Here is a 10,732-nt window from a genome sequence, read left to right as displayed (position 1 = left end):
GAGTAATACAAACTTGTAGTAGCTGGGTTAGATACATTAGCAGGACCATACAGGAAGAAACAGGTGACATATGCTAAAGAAATCATTGAAAATTGGGTGATTCACAAATCAATGAATCAAAACTCACACAGTTCACAATTGGAAAAAATCACAGCCTGTATATGACCATGTCTGTTTCCTACTGGTCTCTCTGGCTTAGATAGACTTATACTCATGATTTTAAAGTTTTTAAACCCTATAGGTTTTTAGTGGTCTGATTTAAATGTGAAGCATAAAAAGGTTTTAAAATTGACATAATTTACTTTGTTTCATATAGTAGTCTGAATATTCAAAGAAATACTGTATTGTATTGTTAAAATTAAAATTAAATAGGAAAAGATTTTATAGATTATAAACATTATTTTTGCACTCATAACTACAATTCAATGGGAAGCAATGAGATGTTTTTAAAATTATAAACTGCTTGCTTAAGCTATCTTTCCTTATTGTTAACTGCTCCAATCTATGTTATATTTCCTTTTATCCTACACTAGACCCTTTCAACACTATGCAGTTTTACTATATTTGTGTTTAATTCTGAGTATTTCTTTCTCTTAGTAGCATTTAAATAAGTAGGGTACAAAGTGCCTAGATTTTGCAGTTAAATGACTATATTGAAACACTGCCTTTTATTGTGATATAACCCCAGATAACTTTGGCTTTTTCGTTTTTTATTTTTTTGTTTGTTTTACTTTGTGAATCTTATTTTCTCTTTCAACTATGGACATTTCATATTCATGTTGAGAGAATGTGATTATAAAGCTGTAAAACAAAATTCTTTCTTGTAGTTATTGGTAAGAGTATATATAAGAATAAAATATGTATTTATCCCATTCTGATTATTTATAGTTATGTAAAGAACACATATGTTCCTACTTTATAAACAGTGCATACATATTTTCTCATCGCTGTACTAAATGTTCTAAATGTGTTTTGATTACAATTTTAAAATGTGTATCATCTAGTAGATGCTCAATTGTGCTATTGATGGCTGCTAAGGTTGATTCACTGTCTATGGTTTTAGAGAATACAGCTGATTTTTGAAAACTCACACTAGGGTGATAAAATCAGTGGGCATGTATGTCACATTTACACAAAGATGACTGTCAACCTGAAGGATCTGTATCTGTTCCAAAGTAATCTCTAGTAGTCTAATTGTATGCTCTAAAAGAATATATAATGCTGCAAGCAGAAAACTCCCAGGCTGCATCCATATGTTGTAAACGTTTAAGCAGTGGAAATGTGAAAATATAAACCTGATGCTTTGATTTACATTTAAGTAACTAGACAGTTGTTTTGATTAATGTATTTCCCTACTGCCTTTGCAGCTTTGTCATGTAGATGCAACCAATGTTAGACCAAGAAAAAAGCCTTGCAAGAGGAGGATTTTTTTTTTTTTTAGTACCAGAGATTGAACTCAGGATGTTGCACTTACCAGACAGGTGCAGTGACACTGAGCTACATCCCTGGCCCCAAGAGGATATTTAAGAGTTCTTTTTCATCCAGTTTAATTCATGAGCCAGTGGATAGAATATTTGTTTTTTCCTATGATTCTATATCCCTAAACACTACTACAGATATAGTAGGGGCATATTTACTTTAGAATAAGCTGTCTCTACTTTTATACAAATAATATGATCATCATGAATAAATTAAGGTACAGAATTGTCACCATGTTGACCCCCAGATGGAAGGCAAATATTAATCTATATGCATTGGTGTATTAATCTATTTTTAATTATAATGAAATAGTTGAGTCTCCTTATTTTACAAAAATGTTTGTTTGTCCCTTTGTTTTGTCAGAATTCTGGAGGTGCAAACTCCCAGGGCCTTATATGGAAATGACTGTCTGGCTAGCAGAGTCCTAAGGCAAAGCAGACCACGTGACAAAAGACATGACGTGTTCATGTGTAAGTCTGTCTGTTCTCCTTCTTAGAATAAGCACCAAGATTCATACATAGGTTTCTATTCTAATAATCTTATCTAATCCTAATGACTTCCCAAAGGCCTCAGAGACTCGAAAGATCATGGTTTCCACCTTCATAACGGCTCCGTAAAGCTCAGATCTTAGAAAACAAGTCTCTACTCTATAGCGTGAAATACGTTTCCTAAATATACATACACATAGAGACAGAGATAGGAAGAAAGGAACTGTGGGAGGAAGGAGTAAAGAAGAGAGGAAAGGAGGGAGTGAGGAAGGGCAGGTAGGATAGAGGAAGTTAAATGGCAGCTAGCTACATAGCTAAAATGTAAATATTGATTTATCTTCATAGATAAATATTTTGGGGCTTGTATAAATCTTTTTCTGAAGTATTCTGGCATTTTGTGAATGTCATTAAGGAAAAGATTGACATTATATCCATTTTATCAAAGAGAAATGATTAGATATTGTCCTGTGTAGATAAAGATACTACATTTTTATCTTAGGAAAATATGTTTAGATAGTGGAAGCAGTGTATAAGCTAACAAGCATGGCGTACAGGTAAAATTGGGAACAGGTACCTAGAGAAATAATATTGTATGTAATGGAAGGAGTACAAGTGTTTCCATTATATTTACTGGAGCTACATATAACACCTGCCACTTAGTTCTTTAATATCTATTCTTAAAGTTATAATGATTCCAAGAATTGATTTTGTTGAACAGTTTGTTTATGGAACTGGTAGTGTCTGCCAAATTAAACCATTTCTAAGAAGAGTGCTCATTTATCTTCCTTGGATTTCAACCAAACACATTTCAGAGATAATGACATAATGTAACTGTGAAACTTTAGTTTGACTGGCATAAGGTTTAAGTAGAAATATTCCATCTACATATACATTCGTATCCATATTCATATCTATTAGGCATGCAGCCCATATTAAAAAGACTGATCCTTAGGGTAGTTGATCTCAATTTTTTCTGCACATGGGCTTCACTTGAGATGCTTGAAACCATACTGGATCTGGATTCTTCCCTAGAAAATCAGATTTACTCAGTTATGAGCATTGGTTCATGGATACTGAAAGTTTTAAAAACTCTCCAAGTGATGCTAACATTCAAGGGAAATTATACAATTTGAGTTTCAGTATTTCAAGAAGGCTTGAGGAAGATCTTATATTACATTTAACATGACTATATCTAAACATTGAGTACTACCTTTCTCGCACATATTTTAAAATATCTCAGTCAATGACACAAGCATATTGTGATTTGGTTTTACAATTCAAATTGGCAATTTAAAACTATTTCAGTATTATTTCCATACTTAATCTACAAGTATTACTTTAAAATTTTTAACTTCATAATACACTAATTGCAGCACTGACATTAAAGGGGCATATTTATTAATATCAATTGAAATACATACAGTGATAGAGTAGCAAGTATTTATTAACCAGATCTTTGAGGATATTTAATCCTCAGCTCTTGCAAGCTTGGAGCTGGCACCACCAGTGCCAGTGATCCTACATATGGTGAACCTTATGTGAAAAACTAAACATTCTTAAAGAAATATGTCAGTGCATCCCCAAATCCACCCAATGATAAAGTAACAGTTCAAAAAGTTATAATTCCTAGGAAAGAAATAAAAGATTTGGAAAAGATTTAAGTTATTCAAGAGAAGTCAGACAATAAAGAACAACATATAATTTTGGATGAATCAAATGGTATTCTTCTTTCTGTAGACTTATGATGGTGTTCATACCCTCCCCCCCTCCAAAAAAAGAAATATTCCTCTGGAAGGTCAGAAAATCAATAAATCAGTAAATCAATACATAGGAAAATATTAGTGGCTAATATGAGGTATGAAGAAAATAAGATTGATTATATGTCAGAAATTCATTGGTAGAGGAAGCTATTTTAGATTGCACTCCAGAAGATTTTTCTGAGAAATCTCACTAGAATTGAGTTGTATAGGAGGTATACAAGGTAATGATGCTCTGGGTGGGACAATGAGTGTACTAAGAAAAATTACTCCCAATGTCTTAAATGTAGTCTAAGTGAGAGATTTATGCCGTATAACTAAGGATGTAAATGCAGAAAAAAAAGAAGGAAACACTGAGGGGAGAAGCCCTAGAATGTTATAAGCCGAAATTGATGGCAGATGCTAGTAGGAGCTCAGAGATCTGAACAATGATAGAAATTAGGACAATAAAAGCCAGGCTTATTCGATTTCAGATGGGAATGAGGACGGTAAAGGCAGATGGACTAAAGGTCATAAGTATTTCCTTTGGGCAAAGAATTTGTCTACATTTTGCCCATATCATAAGACTTTGAGTACTGTGGAATTTGAAGGTAGTAAACTAATTAATCTAGCAGAGAAAATTTCAAGGTAGCCTAGTATTCAGGCTGTGGTAAAGATATTGCTGCCCTGTTTTATCCAGATCTACAGAGAGAACCAGGACCAAAAACCAGTAGAAGGATATGTAATGGCTAGAAAGGAAGCAACTCTAAAGTTGGGACAAAGGACAGTGTGCTGCCTAAAAAGATTAGCATTAAAAAGAAGCCCCATGGTTTATGAGAACTACAGGGAAGATGGCTTGAAAATATGTCAGGAACTGTCCATATCTCCCCCTTTGCATGCCCCAGTGTGCAATACTGCAAAGATTTCATTTGAAAAGTAAGTCCATGGAATGCCTGCTCAAGACAGCATTGGCTCTTGGAGATTTATTTCACCATGTTTAGTTATACTGGCACATAGAGGTTACTCTAGCCATGGTCTTGTCGGGGTTTGGATACTGCTGGGACTGGCAGCAAACGTTTGTGTCATTCACATGATGCTGGTTTATAGGCATACAGAATGCAAATGTTAGGGAGTCATGGAGAATTTCACTCAGATTTCAAAGGAAGACATGGGAAGTCATGCAGTGAACATCTGAGAGGACAATGTGTAAAGCTGTGGCAGTGAAGCTGAAGTTGCAATGTAGACCCGAGGAATTTGGAAGTGGCAAGAACATGGAATGTCTTTTGAGGATACTGCAAACTGTGACTGGAGCCAGCCAGAAAGAGACCACTTAGTGCAAATGGTGATGCCATGGGGACAGGGCCACCTAAACCCTTTGGAGTTCACATCTCATCACAACCTTCCCTGGGTGCTGGACATGGAATTTTACAGGGTGTAACAGAAAATATTTTGCCTTGGATCTTAAAGGAGACTTTGGCCTTAAACTTTTGAATAATGCTGGAGCTGTTAAGATTTTGGCAACTCTCAGAAATGTACTAAATGCGTTTACCTAATAAGGTGGACATGAGCCTATGGGGGGCCAGGGATGAGGTGTTATGGTTTAGATATAACATGTCACCTTAAAATTTCATGTATTCAGAGGTGGGGCTTTTGGAAAATGATTAGATTATGAGGGTGTTATACTTATGTGTACACCAATGAGTTGAGAGTTCAATGGATTGTTAGGAAGTGGGGCCTGATCAGAAGAGGTGGGTAACTAGGGGTGTGATTTGGAAGGGTATATTCTCATCCATAGATGTTCCCTTTAATTTCTCTTTGGCTTTTGGCCACTATTCAGTGAATAGCTTTCCTCAACCATGCCCTTTCAACAAGCTGTTTTAGTATAGGAGCACACCAACCATGGACTGAACCCACTGAAAATGTGTCAATATAAAGCTCTCCTCCTTTAAGTTTCAGGTATAGGTATGTGGCATCTTGTCCCAGACTTGGTAAATCTGACCAGAATATCTAATACATATATATTACTAACTAAAATGAATGTACATTATATCAGATATCAAAAAATCAAAATGTTAGTATTTCAGATTTAGGTAAGGTAAGCATCAAATTATCCAGGCTGATTTTATGGATGGGTGAGACAGGAAAACAGATCCTTGAATTAGCATTATTAACTTTAGAATGGAAATGACAGTAATTCAAATCTGAAAGGATATGCCATATATGAAGCTCCTAGTATTATGATATTGTTGGCATCCTAACACCTCACTTTGTATAACAAGATTTCGTGACTATAGAGTGAAAAGAATGGTAGTGTGATTGTCATAAGTTATACAAATGATCCCAATGAATTTATGGTATTAACTTTTTCTTAACATTGTCACACCTGAGATCAGCATATGAATATGATAGCCTTAAGCTGCTGCTACAAATACATACTCAAAGTGAATGGTTGATATGATAATTACAAAATAAAAACAGTCTTCACTATTTTATTTTAAGTGGCCATTTTGAAATTGCTGACTTCATTAATTTAATTTATATTTCTTAGACTCTTGTTTTAGTACTGATTGATTTCAGGCTTTTGGGAGACTAGTGTGGAATGGATATCTGAGAGTGGTACAGAAGCAATGTAATCTATCACTGAGAAATGTTGACTAATTCTATACAAACAGACAAAATTGCCATTTTTAACAAAACCTAGCATTCTTTTACCTACCTGAATGATAACAGGTACAATTAAAAACATATATCTCTACAATTTTATTCAGCAAATTTTTTAGAAATTATTTTCAAAACAAGTTTAATTGACCACAGTTGCTAAAATTATATATTTTGAATATATACATATGGGACTAGTTCTTTATTTTTAGATGGTTCTAGATAATGGGGTTTCAGATGAAATTTAAGTTAGATAACCTTAAAGTGGAGAAAATATATAAAATCTAACTAAAAGTAATAAAAATACATTACAATATGGAATTAGATGCTGCTTACTAAATCACAGAAAAAGCTAAGTAGGCTTAAGGTAGGAAAAGGATAGGTTAGCGTATTAATCTCAGCTGCACCAAAATCAGTGCTTCTTATTCAGGAAATCGACACTATAACCAACCAGAACCAGTTGTTTATAATATTGCTTTCTCATTTTATTTAATGACAGATTTTAATGCCAAAGGACATAGTGTGATTGACATAGCTGGTTCAGATTTTAAAGTTTGGATTTATGCACTGGAATGCTCATGTCATTCCAGTAAGAACCATGGACAACTACAAAGTTCAAGAACAAAAATACAAAGAGGAGTCCTGCTACTAAAAATTAATAAATGAAAGATTTGTACATTCATCAAAGGTATTTTTCTTCAAAATTATTTTATTTATATGAAAATCTACAATTGCCTTGCCTTGACTGTGGATGGGCAGGGGGCTCATTTTTGGCATTATGGAAAAATGATTTACAGGGTTAGCAAATAATTTAAGTGAGTGTTATCATATATTCTACATTCATATGGATAATATTTATTGTTAAGCTATGGTCTTAAATATTAAAATATTTCTAAATGTGATTTACAGGGCTAGAGAATAATTTAAGTGGATCTTATTTTTTCTTTATACATCTCGATAATCTTCATTGTTAAGCTATATTTATGTTGCTTAAAACTGGTATTAAATATTTATTAAAGCTATTTTGACTGCATGAAAGAGTTTCTTCCTCTCCCTGTGCCTAGAGATGAAATTCATTTCCTGTTAGGTGGGCTGTGGAGATACATCATGTGGCCTACCTATTTCTCTGTGTTCCTCCTCCATGTCTGTTCCTCTGTGCTCTTCCTTTTCTTGGCTAACAAGCTTGAAGATAACCCACAGAGCAATTTTGGAAACCACATATTGAAGACACCACCAGCCAATGACCAGGATCCCTTACTGAACAACAAATAATCTTCTCATCACCAACTGATTTACTTTTCCTTGTAAGGTTAGCTTTTTCTAAGCATTTTATTTAGTACCATTATACACTTCTGAGAATAAGATCTTTGTGAGGAATAGTAGGGCTAAACACTGTGAAATCCACTGATATTTACAAAATAGAATCTACTGCCTTTTGCAGAAGGCTTCCTGAATGACACAAATAAATACAAGAGTCATGTACAGTTGTCTCTTGGTGTCTATGAAGGGTTGGTTCTGGACAGCCCTCTAATACCTCTATGAATACCAAAATACCATGAATACCAAACTCCGCTGTTGTTCATTTCCTTTATTTAGAATTGAAAAATATTTGTCTATAACTTATGTAGTCCTCTTGTATAATTTAAAACATCTCCAGATATTTTATAATATTTAACATAACATAGATGATATGTAAGTAGTGATTAACTCTATTTTTTAGGAAATAATAGAAAGAAGAAAATGTCTGTGTAGGTCAAGTACAGATGAAATATTTTCAAATATTTTTAAAAACATTTTTGATCCTTGGATGAACACATGAATGTAGGACTCATGGATACAAGGGGACATATATTACAAATAAAGTGTAGTTTATATTTGACAAGATTTGAGGAGTCTATGTTCAGCATTTCCTCTTCACTAGTGCAGACTCAATTATGTTTCATAAGTAAGATTTATTTATGTGGCAAAATAAAAAAGTAATGAGGAGAAATGGTCATACTCTTCTCTAAATAAGTGATTGGTTCTATTATTTTTGTGATCCTTCTCACCCTGTATTACTTTCCCCACTGAATTAAATGCCCCTCCTTAGAGTTGCTATGCATATCTATTCCAGTATAACAAACAGGTAAAACGAGTACTTTCTTGTATTCGTTTTTTCTTCCTCTCCTGCTCCACCCTACCAGTTTCATGATGCTGAAAACAAAATGAGCAGGCCATGCATACATCCTAGAAGAAAGATAAAGGAGTTTGCACACAAATTTTCCTAAAAGTAATTGAAATATTAAATATAAAGTACTAGGGTGAGAATAAGAACAGGATTCTTCAATGACCAGCAATGGCTCATCAGTGAGATGCTTACAAAGATAGCAATCTTCTGCTCACATATTGCCTTTAGATTGTCTCTTGGCCTTTCTGAATATGGAGAGGAGATGCCAAATTCAGCCAAGTGTTTTCAGATTCAAAGGCTGAAGTAAGTCCAAAAATACTACTAGTGAGATACTGCAGAGACAGGACACACATGTGTAAATACCAAATCGTTTCTCTAGTGTGAGAAACTGAAAGTGTAAATAAGGGTTAAAATGATTAAAGTGAATAATTGATATTTTGAAATAGGCAAAAAGGTCCTCATTTGAGGAAGGAGCTATTTATTGTAGTCTTTATAGTTTAACTGTATCTGGAAAAGCCCTTCAACAGTAATCCGATTCAGAAATTCAGGACAGGCTGTCTGGTATGGTGCTAAACCTGGGGCCATTTCAGTACATGTCCTGCTGGGAAATGACAAGAGAACAGAGTCTCCTGTGGCTGGCTGAAATACAGGCCACAGAGGCCTACCTGCTGTAGAAAGCTGTCCAAATCGTGGGGCCACTGAAGAGTGTCGGTGTTGTTATGGGCTGGATATTGAGTTTACCACATAAGCATAAATGAAGTCTTGGCTATATGTTTTGACTTGGTGCTAATACAGATCTGGAGGCTCAGTCTATGAGTACTTGTTTGGAACCTGCAGCCAGAGTAGGTTCTTCCTTGTGCTGAGTCTTATTGTTTTGGGATCCAAAGTAAAACCCTGTGTTCACTTCCATCTTTTTCCTCCAAGCAAACAGTATCTCTGTTCACAGTGCTGCCTAGAGTAGGGGAATAGTAGACACAATTAATGTACAATTATTATTTCTACCCTTTTCCCAGTATCTTTTCTTATTATTGTCCTATGGTCAAGTGATTATTCATCTTGTTTTCTTACCTTTTATGGAGTTACTCTGTTCATGGATAGGAGGTCTAATTGATGGGGTTTTGTTTGTTTGTTTGTTTGTTCGTTTGTTTGTTTTTGGTTTTTTTAGGGGAGTATCTCTGTAGCAATCTAACCAGCTACGATGCTCTAGTTCTACCTTTTATAATTTTTCTTTTAGAGTAAAAAAAATTTAAGACAAGAAAATTATTTTATTGAGCATATTAGTAACATCCACCATCAGAAGAAAATATTTGAAAAATTATTTTGACTAATTTATTGAACAAAAGCATAAATAACATGGTAATTTTTATTTTTCTCTTTTAATTTCTTTATTTAATCAATGTTGACATATATTCATTTGAGTAGGTATTAATGAAAGCATTACAGTATTGGACATTTAAATATACACACTGTGCTGTGAATGAATACTATAAATACAAGCTAACAATGACCTAGAAGAGGATTATTAAACAATCGAACAACGAAAGATGTAGGTAGGATGTTGCAGTGAGAAAAAAAAGACTATAAATATCTGTAAAAAGTTGGTGAAGTATTAATCAAAATATAAGAGGCAAATAGAGTGTTTGGTGGAGGCAAATCATCAATATATACAATAAAAAGCTGCCACATTGTAATATTAATAGCAAATAAGTACTTTATGCCACATTAATGTTTAGTGTTAAAGAGTTCTTAGAGAAGAGTTTCATTATGGTTGGAAAGATACATTATCTAATGTTATTAACCAAAAGAAACAGAAATGATAAATAAAAATGCCCACATTTTTAGACTCAGGACTTTAATTTTGGCTATGTATTCTATAAAAGTAAAAGCCTATGTAAAATATACAAAAGTAAAATTCCTAATTCCATTGTTTTCGTATGAATAAATATCACCTGGAAATAAAGTGGTACCTCAGTACAAAAACTTAATTCTTTGTATGATTCAGGTCACAAACTGAATTGGATGAGAAGCAAATCAGATTTCTCCATATGGAACCTAACCATTAAATATGACTTGGTTTTCATCCAATTTTGGTTGGTAACCAGAATTATGGAAATAATTAAGTTTGTGAACTGAGGTACTATTGTAATCTGGATGTCTTTGAAGAAGAGAATCGTTAAAATTATTGAAGAAACTCCTAGTTAGAA

The sequence above is a fragment of the Heterocephalus glaber genome, unplaced genomic scaffold (assembly GCF_053883595.1).
Source record: "Heterocephalus glaber isolate CG9 unplaced genomic scaffold, H.glaber_assembly_v1.0 deba00001586, whole genome shotgun sequence".
Classification (NCBI taxonomy): domain Eukaryota; kingdom Metazoa; phylum Chordata; class Mammalia; order Rodentia; family Bathyergidae; genus Heterocephalus; species Heterocephalus glaber.
This window is presented reverse-complemented; position numbering follows the sequence as displayed.